This window comes from Oryctolagus cuniculus, chromosome 9 (genome assembly GCF_051225735.1).
Source record: "Oryctolagus cuniculus isolate XC-2025 breed Fujian yellow rabbit chromosome 9, ASM5122573v1, whole genome shotgun sequence".
NCBI classification, from domain to species: Eukaryota; Metazoa; Chordata; class Mammalia; order Lagomorpha; family Leporidae; genus Oryctolagus; species Oryctolagus cuniculus.
The window spans coordinates 106,246,067-106,264,665 of record NC_142875.1 but is presented as its reverse complement, the minus strand read 5'-3'; the positions used below and the strand labels follow the sequence as shown (position 1 = coordinate 106,264,665).

Sequence of the window (18,599 nt, the reverse complement as noted above, 5' to 3'; positions counted from 1 at the left end):
GGAGGGAAAGCTCTGACCACTGATGACTGGGGTTCTAAAGCTCGCAGAGGGGCCCACTGATCCTCCACATTCCCATCGCTGGGTAGGCACACACAAGCCTTCAACTACCAGTGCCCAGGAGAAGCGCCGTGTCTCAGACACAAGCTCGGAGACTCCACGGGCCCCAGGGATGCCTCCAGAGGCTGAGCTGGCAATGAAGCCAGGTCTCCGCGTTCTCCAGGCCCCGCTCAGCCGGCTTCCCCCTACACCACAGAGATCCATAAGTCCGTGCGTCGCTGTGCATGACCGAGGGAGAGAACACTCATGCATCCAAATTTAAATTCCACTGTTCACTTTGGGACCTGGATGTAAATCTGGTGGGTCTGAAGTCTACAAGGTGATATCATTTACTCAAGAAGGGTTGGAAGCTGCTAAGCTCCCCGATAAATAAACTACCTTTCTTCATCCCAGTCTGTAAAACATATTTTCTAGGGGCTTAAGAACCCCTTTGGAAAGTAGTAGAATCTTCTCAATGCAGGCGGGCCAGGCACACAGATTCTTGTCTAAAGGAATCTGACCTTTCAGACAAGGCAACAGCACGTGCACTTGGCTATGAACCCACAACCACTCAAGGGAAGACGTTACGGACTTGGACTAGAACTCTCTCGGTGTTACCCGGATTGACTCCCTAATCAGGCACCACCCACACCATTGCCACAGCATTGCTTCTGAGGTTCAGGAAGCCACTGCACGTCCCAGGTGGCCCAGGAAGCTTCGAAGTCAGCCTCCTCCCACATTTGGCCAGAGAGGCCATGTCACGCCTCCATTCTCAAACTGACCAGGTATGAAAAGAGCTGGCTTATTTTGGGGGGGGGGGGCGGTGCTGTGGCACAGTGGGTTAAACTGCTGCCTGTACGTTATTCCGAGACAGCTCAGTGGTCATGTTCAAACAGCGACCGACAGGGGCCCCTCTGTAAGTTAATTTACTAAAAGGTAAGCACACCTGCTGTCACAAGAACAGAGCCCCAGGCGGAAGTTACTGTAACTGATAACGCTATAGGCAGGAACCCACAGCTGTTACTGGGGGATGATTCTGTTGTTCCTGGGACATGATTCCAGCACCAAGTCCTGGCGCCCGCCACTCCCTTCGCTGCCTCCGGCCTCCAGCGGGGCTGTGTCTAAGATAATGACCAGGGCTGTTCCCAGGCTCACAGCTGAGGCCCTGAGGGTCCCCCTCTCTCAACCTCACCCCTTGGTGAGGTTTGCCTGCAATGAGCAGGTCTGGCTTTGAAAGGCTGAGGCTTGGAGTTCTCCGGCTTGAACGTGCATCGGCATCACGTGGAAAGCAGGCAGCTGGCCCCTAGCCATGAGTTTCCGAGTCCGCAAGTGTGCGGTGTGGCCTGGCATCCTGCATTTCTAACAAGCTATGAGATACGGATGCTGCTGGTTCCTGACCCCACCCTGGGAACGGGGGCCTTGGGGCAGGGTATTTCAACCTTGGACATGTACTAGAATGACCTGGAGAGTGCAAAAACAATAATAATGATGATGATGATGATGATACTGGCTTGCCAGGCTGCAGCCCAGAGGAATTCACGGCCATCTCTGAGAGTGCACCCAGGGAAACGGTGCTCAGTACCACAGGATCACTTGGCAGCTGGCCATCCCATGCTGAGGTTGAGAGATTCAGGCTCAGCCAGCATTTTTGCAGGAAGATGAGTTAGTAAGCAGTTCAGAACCTGCAGGCCACATATGGTCTTTGCAGCATATTCTTTGTTTTCCCCCTATTTGTTTCGATCTTCGCCATACGTAAAAATCAGCATTTAGCTTGCAGGTCATATAAAAACAGTCTGAAGACCCCCGGAGAACCCACGTCATCTGGTCACGCATCTTGTGAATTTAACAATAAAAGCAGTGGCTCTACCCAAGCGTATCTGTAGACAGTAAATTAAAACCAGGGTAGAGTACAGACCAGCTCAGAGGGATGAACGCGGATTCTCCTTGCCAAGTTTTTATTGTTGTTAGCGATCACTACTTTTTCTAACCCAGTTCTCCTTCTTACACTCACAAAAGGGAGAAGGGAAATTCCTCCTGCCCCCGTCCTTTCCAGTTTACAAGACAAGGACACTTCAAAAAGTGCATGGAAAATCGTGGCCAGCACTGTGGCACGGCGGCTAAAGCTGCCACCTGTGATGTCCGCATCCCACACGGGCGCTGGTTTCTGTTCTGGTTGTTCTGCTTCTGATCCAGCTCCCTGCTAATGACCTGGGAAAGCAGCGGAAGAGGGCTCGAGTGCTTGGGCCCCTGCACCCACGTGGGAGACCCGGAAGAAGCTCTGGGCTCCTGCCTTCGAGCTGGTATAGCCCTGGCCGTTGTGGCTACTTGGGGAGTAAACCAGCAGATGGGAGATCGATCTCTCTCTCTCTCTCTCTCTTTCTCTAACTCTGACTTTCAAATAAATAATAAACCTTTAAAAGGTTCATAGAAAATGGAATTAAGCTTATTCTGGTGCGACAAATTTGGAAATTCGTGCATACACAGAGTTCTTCAGAGTTCATGGACAATGCATTTTACAGAAAAACAGAGATTTCATGGATTGTTTCATACCAAAATAAATCTATCCCCTCCCTATCTCCTTTTTTTTGAAAGAAACTTCTGGGCCTCTCTTATCACTTGTTTAAACATTTGCATATTTCCATATTTTAAGAGGCTTTAAAATTTATTGATTTTCATTATATTTGAAAAGCAGAGAAAGAGCTCTTCTACGTGCTGGTTCACTCAAGTGGCCACAATGGCCAAGGCTGAGCCAGGCCGAAGGCAGGAGCCCTGAACTCCATCCAGGTCTCTCACATGGGTAGCAGGGATCCAAACACTTGGGCCATCATCTACTGCCTCCCAAAGCCAGCATCAGGAGGCTGCTGGACTGGAAGATGACACAGGCCCTGGGATACGGGATGCAGGCATCTCAAGCAGCTTTTTAACCACTGTGCCAGATGCTACCCGAAAATAAGCTTGTCTTGTAACTCCATTTCCCTACACCTTTCTGAGGCACCCCACACCGGGACTTGGCAGGTTTCCAGCTGAGCAGAAATCTTCCCTCTACTGAACGCTCTCCTACAGTGTTAATCTACCTAATGTTTCCATTCTCTGGGACTGCTTCCAGCACTAACTTCCTGTCTCACTTGGCCCGCTCAGAGAGAAAGGCCTGGCTGCCCTAAGCCTCTGAGTGGGCAGTGATAGCTGCAAGCCACTTCCGTGTGTCCTTCTCTGTGCCTCGCTCCAACCCAGAGATGACCAAGTCACTCCTCCCTCCTCCATCCCAGCCTAACTGCTCCACTTCTCCATTAGAGGAACACTGACCAGTGTGGCACAGCAGGTGAAGCTGCTACCTGTGACCAGCATCCCGTAATGGAGTGTTGGTTCGAGACCTGGTTGCTCCACTTTTTTTTTTAAATTTATTTAAGATTTATTTATTTATTTGAAAGGCAGAGTTACACAGAGGCAGAAGCAGAGAGAGAAAGGTCTTCCATCCGCTGGGTTACTCCCCAAATGGCCACAACGGCTGGGCCGATCTGAAGCTAGGAGCCAGGAGTTTCTTCCAGGAATCCCACAAGGGTGCAGAGGCCCATGGACTTGACCCATCTCCCACTGCTTTCCCAGGCCATAGCAGAGAGCTGAATTGGAAGTGGAGCAGCCGGGACTCAAACCGGTGCTCATATGGGATGCTGGCGCCGCAGAAGGCAGCTTTACCTGCTAGTTCTCTGCTAATGTGCCTGGGAAGGCAGTGGAAGATGGCTCAAGTGATAAGGCCCCTGCCAAGTTCCTGGCTTTGGCCTGGCCCAGCCCTGGCTGTTGCAGCCACGTGGGGAGTGACCCAGCAGAATGGAAGATCTCACTCCTTTCTGTCACTCTGTCTTACAAACAAACCAACAAACAAATAATTTTTTTTAATAAAGGCAGAATGGGGAGTGAGTCCTATAGGATTATTGTTTTTCAAGTAGTGCCAGACCTCAGACAAAAGGGACAATGCCCATCTCTACTCCGGCCCTTTGTTCTATTCTCCTGAGCCTTTTAAACACAGCCGGGTAGTAAACAACCTAAAGCACCTCTTAAATAACGTAAATGATGTCATCAGAAAAGCAGGGACCTGGGTATGAAACAGAAGCCTCCCCATTTTCCAAAGAAACCAACGACCAACCTGCACCTTGGGGCACTCGGATGGTCCCCTTGTGGACAGGATTGATTCTGCCCTAACTGCGTCCCCATCCAAAAAGGGAGGCCAACAGCTGACTCCCTGTGTGTGGAGCTGCGTAGGCTCACAGGACCTCCTCGTAATAGTGTGGGGAGCAGCTGTGGCCAGTTGGGAAGGCACCCCAGTAAAGAGGGGGTGCTGAATCGGTCTCAGGCAACCCAGCAGGAGGTCATAGAGCCCCTCCACCCACTAACTACCCACAGGGAGGATTGGATCAGTGTTAAAGGCAATGGCACAGCAGACACAAGGCCGCCAGCCCCTCCTCACCAGGAGCCCTTTCCTAACTGCAGTACTGAGGTCAGCAGACACTCCGTGGCCCTCTGGGAAGCTGAGCTGTCCAGGCTGAACTGAATGGCTGCTAGGAGTTAGCGATCATTTCCTCGGCCTGCAGATGAGGAAGCTGAAGGTGAGCCAGGTCACGCAACACGTGGATGGTCACCGGACAGGGAGGGGCAGGGCCAGGCCCAGGCCTGCTCTGCTCTGCACTAGCTCCCCTTTCCTCGGAGCTGGGGCTGTGGCCTGGGCGTGTGCCACAGTCTGCACTCAGCTGCCTCCTCATCTCTTCCTGGGAGGTTTATTAAGTTCAACAACTAAAGCTCAGAGGTCGGGGGCTAGGTCCTTACGTGTTTCCCAGGGCCTGGTGGTTCAAGGCTCACAGCCAGGTATCTGGTGAATACAGGGAGGTCAAAAAGTTCATGGCAAATGGAATTGAAAGTACGAGTTGGGGTGGGCATGGTGGCGGAGCCAATTAAGCCACAGCTTGGGACGCCCACATCCCCCGTGGCAGTGCTGGTGTGAGTCCTGGCTCCTCCTCTTCCCAATCCAGCTCCCTGCTAATGCGCCTGGGAAAGCAGAAGATGGAGCAAGTGCCTGGGCCCTGCCATGCATGTGGGAGACCCAGGTGGAGTTCTAATAGGAGGTGGGATGTTTGGCTTAGGGTTATGATACAGTCCCACATCAGACTGCCTAGGTTCAATCCCCACATCCTGCTCCTGGCCCCATCTCCCTGCTATGTGCACCTTGGAAGCCAATGGTGATGGTTCAAGTAGTTGGGTACTTGCCACCCACTTGGGAGACCCAGATGGAGTTCCCAGCTCCTGGCTTCAACCTGGCCCAGTCCTGGCTGTTGTGGGCATCTGGGGGAGTGACCCAGCAGATGGGAGCTCTCTGTCAAATAAATTAAAAAGAACTTTTGTGTTAAGTATGAGTTTATTTGGGTGCAAAAGTTTTTCAAACTTTTTTTGAAAACATTTTTTCATAGTACACGGAAAATGTATATTATGAAAAAACTACGCATGGATTTCAAACTCATTTTTGCATCAAAATAAACTGAAACTTTTTTTGACAGGCAGAGTTAGACAGTGAGGGAGAGACAGAGAGAAAGGTCTTCCTTTCCGTTGGTTCACCCCTCAAATGGCCACTACAGCCGGTGCGCTGCGCCGATCCGAAGCCAGGAGCTAGGTGCTTCCTCCTGGTCTCCCATGCGGGTGCAGGGCCCAAGGACCTGGGCCATCCTCCACTGCCTTCCCGGGCCACAGCAGAGAGCTGGACTGGAAGAGGAGCAACCAGGACAGAATCCAGTGCCCCAACCGGGACTAGAACCCAGTGTGCCGTCGCCGCAGGCGGAGGATTAGCCAGTGAGCTGCGGTGCTGGCCTGAAACTTTTAATTCCATCTTTCCAGGATGTTCCTGAAGCCCCCTCAGATATGCACATTGCATACAGATCACCCACCTCCCCCTCTGCACTGCTCCACGCTGTCCCGGAAGCAGAACCCACATGAGTCAGCCAGAGCAGGGACTCGCACGAGAAGCCAGGTCAGCAGTCCAGAGGAATCAAGAGAGGATCCCAGCTTCCGGTACACGGCCCTTCCTTCCCCCACGGGCTCCCTCCTCAACAACCTGCCCTGAGTAACCAGCCAAAGCCACAGGGCCTCCATCCCCACCCAGGCTGGCCACGAGCGCTCCTCCCACGGGGTTTAGGAAAGGTGGTGACAAACCTGTGGTCTGTGCCCCAAACGTGGACACAGTGCCGGGCAGAGCAGTCCCACTGTTGTCTGCAGCTGCATTTACAGGAAGAGACAAGACGAGGGAGTGTGCTGGATGGAGGCGAGCTTGGAAGCTGCAGGGAGCTTGGCTGCGGAACAGGACACAGCTGTCCCGGCACTCCGCTCTGCTCTCGGCATAAGGGCTCTTCTCCAATGCCAACTACTCCAGGAAAGCCATCTCAGTGGGCACCTGCCGGTGTGCAGCACATCTGGGCAGTCTGCCTGGTAACATGCCCAAGAGAGGTCGATGACAGACACAGAGCCCTCAACAGGTAGCTCTCGGGGCTGGCACTGTGGCGTAGCAGGTAAAGCCACTGCCTGTTATGTCCGACTCCCATGTGGGCACAGGTTCAGGTCCTGATTGCTCCACTTCCAATCTAGCTCCCTACTAATGGCCTAGGAAAAGCAGAGGAAAATGGCCCAAGTGCTTGGGTCCATGAACCCATCTGGGAGACCTGGATGAAGCTCCTGGCTCCCAGCTTCGACCCAGCTTAGTCCTGGCTATTGCAACCTCTTGGGGATGAACCAGCAGATGGAAAAATCTCTCTCTTTCTGTCTCTCTCTCTCTGTAACTCTGACTTTCAAATAAATTAATATTTTTTTAAATGGGCAGGCTCTCCGAGATTGGTGTGTGTGCACGTGGCCTGCGCACCTTGTAGAGTTTGATGTCTTCTCCCTGTCTAGAGCCTGTCTCACAGAGAGCAGAGCGCCCACAAATCACTTTCATATTAACCTAAACCAGAAAGTCAGGAAATTACACCAGTTGCAGAAAAATAATCAGTGGATAAACTCCACGGGCCAAGCAGCAATGATCTGTGGCATTAGGTCTTCGGGGTGTCGGAATCAGTGCCTCCGTCCCGGCTGGAGGCCAAGTGTCCACAGCTTCCACGCCAGGACTATCATTTCACCTTGGCGTTGACGAGACTCTGTGAGTCTCAATGGCTTCCCAGCACTGTTTTAGTGGGGAAACCTTTCCTTCAAAGGAAATCCCACTTGGAAGCCAGCCTGTGACTCAGATTAAGTCTGAGCTGTCGAGGCCCAGCCTGTGGGCTTCGCTCCCTCTTGAAGAGCGCCAGGTGAAAACCACAGGTGCACCCCTTCCGTATCCATTTATCTGCTTGCTCGCTCACATCCCAACACTACTCCAAGCACCTCCTGCATTCTAGGTGTCCGTGGGCTGGCAGGTGACAGGGTAAAGGCAGCTCCGAGCCCCCCCAGCATTCACACGGTAAGAGGACACAGAGTTCAGATGCAGTGGAGGGTACAGATCAGGGCCACATCACGGTGGCCGGGAGGTGGCCACTTTAGATGGGGATTAGGAAAGGCCTCTCTGAGCAAGTGAAGCGGAGCTTAAGCTGAGATCAGAAGTATAATCTGGAATGACGGCCGACCGTGACCAGTGAAGAAGCTGACCCAGAGGCGTCCCATGACTCTCCCCAGCACGTAATGGGCAGAGAGCCGAGCCACTGCCTGACCCGGGGTTTCCAGGTTCTCCTGCCAGAGCGCTTGCCTTTCGCGAACAGTTACTAAACAGCTTCTAAGTGCAAAGACGTCTCTGCAACCAGGGGTGGGCAAACCACCCAACGGCATCTCAATGCTCAATGCTGTCTGTGCGTGATTCTCCCTCCCACCCTTCCTCAGCCCTTTTCAGGGTTGGCCCTGGGACTGAAGGCTTCAGCCCCCAAGGAGCTCTACAGCGGACAATCCAGACCTGGGGCCTTGGTGGGGAAAACCGCTTCATCTCCTATCTCTCTGGCTGCCAACTGTGCACAGTGCTCCTCCTGCTTCATCGGGCGGCATCAGGATAAAAGCAAGACAGCCTGCTGGGTTCATCTGGAGAAAGGCTCTCTGGAGAGTCAGGTGCTGCAACGCCATTTAAACAGCGTCAGGGGCCAGTGTGTGGCCTTGTAGAGGAAACACGGCGCAACCAGAGACAAAGAAAGAAAAGCGGACCCCTCCTCCCAACACAAACTTTAAGTCTCTGCTCGAAATTAACCAGCGAAGCAGCTGCCCACTGTTATCTGGTCTAGGGAGGGAAGATGTCCTAAGTTCTGCTTCTACAAACTCCAGTCATAAATCTGTCCTAATAAATCTGCCCCTGGCATCTCTTTTTACAAACATACCAGGCCCACCGACCATTGGAAGTGTGGTCCTAAGTCACACAGGCTGCAATTTAAACCCACCAACGCTGTAACAGCTAAGGCGTGATGCTGCTGAACCTATAAATACTGTGAGAAACTGGGGATGTTGCTCAGTTCTCAAGAACTGATTCCAGCTGAGCCCGCTGGGTAGTAAACTGCTTGGGTCCTCCACTGTCTCTGGCGCCTGTTTGAAGGGAGGGAGTTTTCCCAGCCCAGGTTTCTGTAACAGCCTAGCAGTTAAGATACCTGCACTGGGCCGGCGCCGCGGCTCACTAGGCTAATCCTCCACCTGCAGCGCTGGCACTCTGGGTTCTAGTCCCGGTTGGGGCACCGATTCTGTCCTGGTTGCCCCTCTTCCAGGCCAGCTCTCTGCTGTGGCCCGGGAGTGCAGTGGAGGGTGGCCCAAGTGCTTGGGCCCTGCACCCGCATGGGAGACCAGGAGGAAGCACCTGGCTCCTGGCTTTGGATTGGCGCAGTGTGCTGGCCAAAGCACGCTGGCCGTGGTGACCATGTAGGGGAGTGAACCAACGGAAAGGAAGACCTTTCTCTCTCTTTCTCTCTCACTGTCTAACTCTGTTCAAAAAAAAAGACACCTGCGTCCCACACTGGGAGCATCTGGCTTCAGTGTCCGGCTCTGGCCTCTTGACTCCAGCTTCCTGTCAATGCACACGCTGGGAGGCACTGGTGACAGCTCAAGTAATTGCATTCCTGTCACTCACATGGGAGACCTGGATTGACTGGGGGAGTTCCAAGCTTTGGCCTAGCCCTGTGGGCATCTAGGGAGTAAACCTGGCCAAAGGCGCTCTTGTCTCTCTCTGTTGAATATAAAAATATTTCTAACGAGCATCAAAGCCAGGCTGCAGAAGGCACTCACGCAGTAACTGTGGGAAAGCACAGGCCTGTACAGACTGTCCACACCCAGAGTCCAAAAAAGCTGGCTCTGGGCAGGCACTCCCATTTCGCTCAGTATCACACGGAGCAGCTTGCCAATGTCTCCCCTACTACCCCAGACGGAACAACTCCGGGCCACCCGTGCGCTCCCGGAACCAGCTCGGCTGCACGTGGGGGCCGGCAGCGACCTTGCTCCAGGGGCTGCGCTGCTGTCTCGGCACTTTCTGGTGCTCACTCATCTCAGACGCCCGCCGCTCGGGAGGCAGGACAGGGGCTGTGGGTCCCACTGTGCACACAAAGCCGCCGAGACCCAGAGGGTGGCTCCAGGCACCAGTGCCACTGACAAACAACTGCTAAGTCCTGATGCTAACCCAGCTCTTCAGATGTCAACAGCTGCTTTCCACTACATCCCAGCTGGTCACAAATTAAACACAGACTACGGATACCACCCTCATTCTCTGCCCCAGCTGGTTCCCTAGAGAGCGTCAGGCATCCCGCCAGGCCACCCCTGCCTCCTAACGTGTGCCACCTACTGGGGACCCCTGCAGCATTCACTCCTGTGCCCTGTGCAGCTTCTGTCCCAGTGATCATGCTACCCTGTCCAGTCCAAGGGAGCCCTCTTCCAGGCAACTCCCACATATCCACTCTGCACACAACACTGGTTATACACACACACACACACACACACACACACACTTCCCACAAAGTCCCATCAGGGTTCTCCATGTGGAGCCAGCAAGCTGCACATGCAGGCTTGGGCATGCAGAGGCAGGTGACAGGGCCCACCCAGTCACGCTCCCACAAACGCCCACCAAATGCACGCACAACCCTGCACTGAGCAAAACCTGGGTTGCCCGGGGTACATGGCCAGCTAACACGACTCTGGACCTGTTACCCTGGAATTCAGAGTGGACAAAATGAATGACACCAGGAAGCGAGGCAGACAGGCACCCAGAGACACTGGACAGCACAAGGCCTTCAGAGGCCCAGGGCTCTCTCCCAAGACCCAAGCGCGGACACGTAGTTAGCGTTCAGCCGCTACACACGCCTTGCAGACACACAACCACGTGAGTGTCCTGGAGGTCTCCTGCCGCGCGCCTCTCTGCAAGCCAGCTTCCCCTTGCCCCCGTCCGGCCCTCTCGGCCTGGCCCCGGGCCGGTCCGCCTTTGGGAGCGCGGGGCGCAGGGCGGGGCAGGCAGGGACGCCTCGCCAGGAACCCCTCCGCCTTCCCCGGCGCTCGCTTCCCCGTTCCACTCGGGCGCGCTTCTCCCGCCGCCACCGCCACTTACCCGTCTGCGGGGCTCCTTCGGACGCAGCGACTGGAGCCGGAGCCTGGAGCGGCGCGGAGAGGCGCTGGCGGGGCCGCCCGCCGCCCACTGCGCGCACCCGGCTCGTCCCGCCCGCCCAGGCAGGGTCAGCGCGCGGGCAGCCGGCTCCCAGCCTCGCGCCCCGCGCTTCCTGCGCTCCGAGGCCAGCTCCGCGTCCCAGGCGCCTTCTCTCCTAGACAGGCCAGCGCTACTGGCCCCAGAGCCCCGTGGGGGCGGGCGGCGGGGCGCAGGCAGCGGCTCTTTGTTTGGGAGTTTGCCTTTCTGGGATTCAGAGCACACACATTGAATTAAATCGGACTTGGGGACAGCTGTGCGGTTGCCTGGGGGAACCTGCCGGGGCGGGGTGGGTGAAAGGGGTGGATTGGGGGTGGGGTGGAGCTGCTTTCAAACCTGCTGGCCGTCTGCAGCCCTGACCCTCCTTCTCGGATCTTCAATGGAAAAAGCCACGGGGTCCTGGGAGAAGTTGGTTCTTGGGGGCTCCCAGGGGCACAGGGACGGTCCTGTCTGATGACAAAGAACCCCTCAACACCATTCCCCCCACCAACTCAGACACCTGGAGAGGGTTCAAAACATTTGTGGGAAAATGCATTTGCAGGCGCTGGTGCTGTGCCTTAGCGAGTTCGAGGCCCTGGTGCTCCAGTTCCGATCCAGCTCTCTGCTATGGCCTGGGAAAGCAGAAGATGGCCCAAGTCCTTGGGCCCCTGCACCCGCATGGGAGACCCGGAAGAAGCTCCCGGCTCCGGATAGGCTCAGATCCAGCCCTTGTAGTCATCTGGGAAGTGAACCATCAGACGGAAGACCTCTCTCTGCCTCTGCCTCTCTGTAACTGCCTTTCAAATAAATAAATAAATCTTTTTTTTTTTAAATGCACTTGTATATTTACTTTGGAGCAAAACAAGTTTGAAAGCCATGCAAAGTGTTTTGATAACAAGCATTTTCCATGAACTTGTTGAAGACCCTGCATATGCGTGGACTTCGTAATTTTTTTTCAACCCAAATAAACTTCTTTTCATTGCATGCTTCCGCGAACTTTCTGAAGTCTCCTGTGGAGGATTCGGAGAGCTGCCTTGTCGCTCTCTTGCATTCCCCAGGCCCAGAGTGAATCCAAGTCTCCAGGCAGACTGGGGCAAAAAGGAAGAGGAGACCCTGGTGCCCATCTTCCCCCTGCCCCACCCACCTCAACCAGGCCCAATGGAGGTGCCAAGTGGCCGATATCTCGATTTGCTAAAGCAGCAACAGCTCTGTGCTCATCCAACCATGTTCCTTTGCGCGGAAAGAACAAGGTTACCCATTTACCAAGTCGCTAGGCAGGGGAGCTGTTGGAGGCAGCTGACAGAGCCACTGGCTACTGGAGCCCCAGGGTTCCATGTGCCCTGGCTGACTGCTGGGAAAGGGTTAACAGAGGGCCCTCAGGTGAGGACTTTGGAAGAAGATAATTGTCACAGTCCCTGGGAGAAGAAGACTTGAACTAGGAGGTGCAGCGGAAGACAGTCGCTGAGCTTGCTGGGTGTGCTGGAGAGGAAGGCGTGGAGAAGACGGATCTGTTAGCAAAGCAGAGGGTGAGTGACGGAGGAGCCCTGGACGGCCGTGGTCCCTCTCAGCACTATCCCCGGGGACAGTCAGCGCACAGAGTGGGAACCAGCAGGACTGCAACATGCGGTTAGCAGTGTTCCAGGAGCCACGCTGAAAAAGGTCACAATGGAGGGTGGGAGAACCGGGAAAGGTCAGCCCAAGGGAACGAAGCCTCAGAGGGGAACAAAAACTCTGATTTATTTTGCTGGAGATCTGTTACAGAGCCACGTGAATGTGCATTTTGATATATAAATCTCAAATGGTCTCATCACAAGAATGTCACGTATTTGAAGTGATGGATAGGTTTATTAGCTTGATTTTATCATATCACATTGTATTTAAAACCCATAGCATTGCTTCATTTGCTATCCTGTAATTATATACAACTATATAAATATGTAATTCATGAATAAAAATATAAAAAAGAAATGGGAAAATAATTTTAATGATATATTTTATTTAATAAAATATACCTAAAATATCATTTCAACATGTGCAATATAAAAATTGTTAGTGATATATTTTATACTTTCCGTACTAAGGCTCCCAACTCCACCGTACGTGTAGAGCACAACTAATTTCAGACTCTGAATTCTCATTGGAAACACCTGATCCATGTTTAGATTTCACAACAGTTACAAGAACTGTTTGAGGAACTATAAGTGTACTTCAAGAAGTCCATAAAAAATGGGACCAAATGAGAAGCTTATTTTGGTGCAAAAATACTTGAAAACTTCTGTGTATTTTTTCATAATATACATGTTCATGAACTTTTTGAAGATCTCTCAGAGATTAACAAACCCAAGTCATATCACATATAATTAAGCTTTCTGATAACTGAATCAAGTGGTCAGTTTAAAAAAAATCATTTAGAAAGCAGAGAGAGAGAGAAAGAGAGAGAGAATCTTCCATCCACTGCTTCATTTCCCAAATGCCTACAACAGCTGGGTCTGGGCAAGGCCCAAGCCAGGAGCCCAGAACTCAGTCCGAGTCCCCTGCGTGGGTAACAGAGACCCATCATGTGCTACTTCCCGGGGTGCACAGGAGCAGCCAGGACTTGAACCCGGGTACTCTGATACAGGATACAGAGATCCTAACTGCTACACCAAACGGTCAGTTTTTGCACTGAACTTCAAACTAGTTAAAAAGGAGTGACATTGCAAAATTCAGCCTTGCAGGTACGTTTAAAGCATTTCCAGTGCTCAAAAGCCGCACAGGGCCAATGGCTCCCGGACTTTCTTGGACTTTGGTGTTTGTTTTGTGCCCCCCCTTCTGTGAGGGAGTGGGACCCCTCTCCCAGGGCTGCACCAGAACAGGAGCTTTGTCTGATCCACCTAAATTCCCAGACACACCTGAAGACGATGAGGGAGAAAGTGAGAAACAAATGTCGCTGGAAAGGGAGGGGGTAGGCAGACTGGGACTGGCAAAGGAGTGAGGGGAATGAGACCCCGCAGGGGTGTTCCACTCTGATGGCTTGCCGGGCTCCTGGGAAGACCGGCCAGGCGGGGTCCTTCAGGTCTGGGGGTGCCCTGTGCCACTGGGAGGAGCACCGTTGCCCATTTTGGCAGTTCCTCTTGGGCTCTGAACCCTGGCTGAGTCATCGGCACGGGGGCGTGGCTGCTGAGTGTGGGCGAAATGTGGAGAGCAGTCCCTCATTTGGAAAGAGCTGGGAGGGCCGATGAGACCCTCCTAGGCAGGAGTATGAACCCCAGATCTGGACGCCTGTGCCTCTGCCCCGGGCCTACAGCTCCTCGTCCATCCCTGGCTGGAAGCTCAAAGCTTCTGCTTTCAAGCCAGGCTCTGAAACCTTTGCCTGCCTTTGCAGCGGCTAAAGAGATCCTCACAGGGTGTGGGGATGAAGTTGTGGGGCCTTCTTGTAAAAATTGTAATAATAATCCTTAGACTCCCTTCCTTTGATCTGTTGCTACTGGTGCGGACAGGGTGGACGGCACAGGGCCTGGTGTCCTGCAGTGTCTTCTGCATCCGGTCCTGGAAGTGGGATCCCAGAAGTTCCCACGGTGTTTTGGCACTGTGGATGGTCACACACAGGAGATGAATGGTGTGGCCTGTTCTTGCTGGCATCCCTAGGGCAGGTGGCACATTGGCTCAGCATGCCGGTTGTGCCATAATCCGCACAGGTCAGGAACTGTGACACGTGGGGTTCTCCACCCCCAGAGCCCAAGTCTGTCCTTCCAATGGTTGTCTCCCTCCACAGTCTCTACCCCGGCCTCCCTGCCCTCCGTGCTCGGCTAAATCCCAGCCTCATGAGGCCTAACAGACACTCTTTGGAGATGCTCCCTGGGGCCATTCCTGGAAAAGCACCTGTTGTCTTGGAGGTGGAAACCCCCAGGTGGGAGACACGCCCCTCAGGATTCTCAAATAGGGAGAAACGCCCAGCGATCTTTTCTTTTCTATGCTCTCAGAAAGTGGGAACTGGACTTGTTTTTTTCATGCATGTGAGAAATAAAGCAGACTGGCCTCAGGTCAGCACCTTTCCCTCTTCCAGAAGGCCCAGGGAATGACTAGACATTAACTATATATTTTGTTATTTTACATAGAGAGACGAAAAGAGAGGGAGAGGCAGAGAGAGGTCTTCCATCCACTGGTTCACTTCCCAAATGGCTGCAACAGCCAGAGCTGGACCAATCTGAAGCCAGGAGCCAGGAGCTTCTTCTGGGTCTCCTACGTGGGTGCAGGGGCCCAAGCACTTGGGCCATCTTCCACTGCTTTCCCAGGCCACCAGCAGAGAGCTGGATCGGAAGAGGAGCAGCCAGGACATGAACCAGTACCCAAATGGGATGCCAGTGCTACAGGCAGAGGCTTAACCTACTATGCCAGAGTGCCAGCCCAGATATTAACCGTTAATTGCTTAAGATGAGCCATCAACTCGCATTTGACTGTGAACCTGACTGAGCCTGCTTATTTTTGTGGTGATACCTGGTGCTTAACAGGTGAAAAAGTGATTGTTGAATGGAAGCTCACCATTTCGGAACAATTCCCACGAGAGACATGCCCAGTGTTTCCACTTTTCTGAGCCATACTTCTAGTGGCATCCAGAACATTTGTTGCATGAGTTAGTGCTGGAGATAATTATTGGTCATCAGTGGCAGCGTCAAAAGCAATGCTGGAGTTTCCAGTTGCTGTCACACTCTGTTGGCAACCTCTGTGAAGGCCCATCAGCCAGCTTCTGTCCCAAGAGAACACTTGTTAAGGCGAAACACAGAAATGCACATCTAGGATGGAGAACACACGAGCAGACAGCTAAGCAAATATAGAAATAACACACAAAGTGACACTTAAGGGTATTTACAGCTGGAATTTTTTTGGTACACGTAGCACACACTGCTAATCTTTCCTAGTAGGAAGTTTTTAAAGCCTGCTTTTGTCACTGGGAGACAGTCTCTGTGGGTTCAAGTTCACGTGCCAGGGAGGAAGAGGAGCCCTAAGAATCATGAATTTTCCTGGAGGATCCGCACTAGTTAAGCTTTTGTTTAATGTTTCTGGGCAAATAGTGAGCAGGGTTTTTTTGTATTTTCAAAAGTATACCATCTATTATGCTTATTGTAAGAAAATTGTGATCACTAGAAAATGTTAAAGAAAGCAAAAAATCATCCAAAATCTTAGACCTCAGGGATAACTACCATATTTTTTTTTAACATTTATGTCATTTATTTGAAATATAGAGTGACAGAGAAAGAGAGGGAGAGAGAGAGAGAGAGAGAGGGAGAGGGAGAGGGAGAGAGAGAGAGGTTTTCAATTCAGTGTTTCACTTTCCAGATGGCTGCAACAGCCAGCTCTGGGCCAGGTTTAAGCCAGGAGCCAAGGATTCCATCCAGGTCTCCCACATGGGTGGGCAGGGCCCCAGGCGCTTGGGTCGTTTTCCGCTGCCTTTCCAGGTGCATTCGCAGGGCGCTGGATCAGAAGTGGAGCAGCCAGGACTTGAATCAAAGCTTGGCTATGGGGTGCCGGTGTCCACGTGGCTACACCATAACGCCAGCCCTTGCATTGTTTCGGTGTATGCTCTTTTGATTGTGACTGTGTACGTGTGTGTCTGTGTTTCTGAGTGTGTTATAACCTGATTTAGTTTGAGAATATATTCTAGGCATCTTTTAATATCAATGGATTTAAGAACATACTGTATTATTTTTGATGTAATATATGAATGTATCACTATTAACCAATCTCTTATTAATGTTTAAGATGTTTTAAATTAAAAGTATTTTTCAGTGTGGTTATGAAACACTCTTTCACATATATATCTGCCTACTTATTCAATTATTTTTTCATGATGAAATTCTAGAAATGGAGTCACAGAAATTTTTTTTTGTGGATAGACACTCCCCATATATGTAATATGTACCTAGAAAATTTTCCCCCAAATCTGGGAAAAAATTATGCTTCAATTTTTTTTTAAAGATTGATTTATTTATTTGAAAGTCAGTTACACAGAGAGAGGAGAGGCAGCAACCAGGAGCTTCTTCCAGGTCTCCTATGCGGGTGCGGGGGCCCAAGGACTTGAGCCATCTTCCACTGCTTTCCCAGGCCATAGCATAGAGCTGGATCGGAAGTGGAGCAGCTGGGTCTCGTACCAGTGCCCATACGGGATGCCGGCGCTTCAGGTCAGGGCGTTAACCCGCTATGCCACAGCGGCAGCCCCATGCTTCAAATTTAAATATAGCTATTACCTCTTGAGAAGGGACTGGGATTAGGGATGTAGTCAAATGAAATTAACCAAATTCTCTTTAAATCAGAAAAAAAGAGACCAGTTGTGGCATAAGGGGTTGAGCCACCACCTGTGATGCCTACATCCCATAGGGGCGCTGGTTGAGTCCCTGCTGCTCTGCTTCTGATCCAGCTCCCTGCTGTGGCCTGGGAAAGCAGTGGAGGATGGCCCAGTGCTTGGGCCCCCGTTTCCATGTGGGAGATCTGGAGGAAGCTCCTGGCTCCTGGCTTCACTGACTCCAGCTCTGGCCATTGCAGACATCTGGGGAATGAACCAGTGGATGGAAGATCTCTCTCTCTCTCTCTCTCTCTCTCTATATATATATATATATATATATATCCCTCTCTGTAACTCTGTCTTTAAATAAATAAAATTTAAAAATTTAAATAACATTTTCATAGGGAGAAAATATCTGTATAATTAAAAATTAGTTAAGACCTTTCTGGTGGGAGTGTGGGTGAGAGGGAGAGGGGAAGGATCACCATGTTCCCAAATTTGTATATATTAAATGCATGACGTTGTATCCCTACTTGGTGAACTCCTACTCATTCTTCAAGATTTGCTTTAGCTGTCACCTCCTTTGGGAAGCCCTCCTTGACCTCTCTAGGTAGAACCAAATGACTTGCTCTTATTGAGCTTTTATCTCCAATAAGAACTTAATCATGGAACAGAAATCATTATTATTTATTATTTTCCTTGAAAGGCAGAGGTAGAGAGAGAGATCTTCAAATGCCTGCAATGGCAAAGGTTCTGTTGGATCAGAGCCTGCAGCCCAGAACTCAACCCGAGTGGTGGCAAGGACTTGAGCCATCACCTGCTGCAGGGTCTGTATGAGCAGAAAGCTGGAATCAGGAACTGGAGTCAGGACTTGAACTCAGGCATTCTGATGTGGGACGCAGGTATCTCAACTGCTAAGCCAAATGCCCACCTGGAAATTCATTTTTTTTCGCACTTCTCTCCCACTAGATTGGAGATTCCCAACAGTTTTATGTGTTTGCTTCATGAATTTTTTTCATGGCACTTTTGAAGGCATTAAAATACGCAGAACACATTGACCAAGTCGGGAATAATTACAGCACAGCGTCTGCTGTAGCGTGACTTGGTCTCACAGCGACTGTGAAAGCGTCCGCCGCTGCCTGCTGTTGCTGCTTCTCCCTCTGACTCTGCTTCCTGTTCAGAATGCGTGCCCTCAGGTAGCTCACGCGTTGCTTGGTGTTTCCAGTCTGGGCTGCTGGTGCAGGGGCTCTTCAGTGGGGCGTCAGGTGCTCTAGCAATGATGTGGAAAAAGGGTGGGTCACGGTCCCACCCCGCTCCCCTCCAAGAACCACCATAGCTCTGGGTCTTTCGCATCCGTGCTGAAGTCCACCAAATCCCTGGGGGCGTGACCTGCTCTCAGCCTCCGTTCAGCAAGGGAGCAGCCACCCAGAGGAGTCCTGAGGTGCAGGGGCTGCACCTGCTGGCCAAGCCCCACTGTGTTGCATGGCGGGAGATAGGGGTGTCGTGCATGTGTGTGTGTGTGTGTGCGCGCGCGCATGTGTGTGTGGTCTTTCTCTCTCTTCTTATGAAGCCTCCAATATTGAGTGATGGGCACGAGCCCCCCTGACCTTATCCAACCCTGATCACCTCCCAGACTCCCAGAGTGGTCACCCCTGAATCTCATCATCAGAT

At 52.0% G+C, this 18,599-nt stretch overlaps 1 protein-coding gene and 1 long non-coding RNA gene across 2 annotated transcripts in view; one reads left to right on the top strand and one right to left on the bottom strand.

The window, feature by feature from the left end:
* TSPAN11 (tetraspanin 11) overlaps nucleotides 1-10,731 on the bottom strand; it is a 57,794-nt gene extending 47,063 nt beyond the window's left edge. The window contains exon 1 of the mRNA XM_002712822.6: nucleotides 10,598-10,731. The gene's annotated coding sequence lies outside the window, so the exon portion shown is untranslated. The remainder of the gene's footprint in view (nucleotides 1-10,597) is intronic.
* Nucleotides 7,038-11,495, top strand: LOC149124699 (uncharacterized). The gene is made up of 3 exons (XR_016212978.1): nucleotides 7,038-7,504; nucleotides 7,918-10,375; nucleotides 11,232-11,495. It is a non-coding gene; the product is annotated as an uncharacterized LOC149124699 (long non-coding RNA).
* Nucleotides 11,496-18,599: the final 7,104 nt, after the last annotated feature.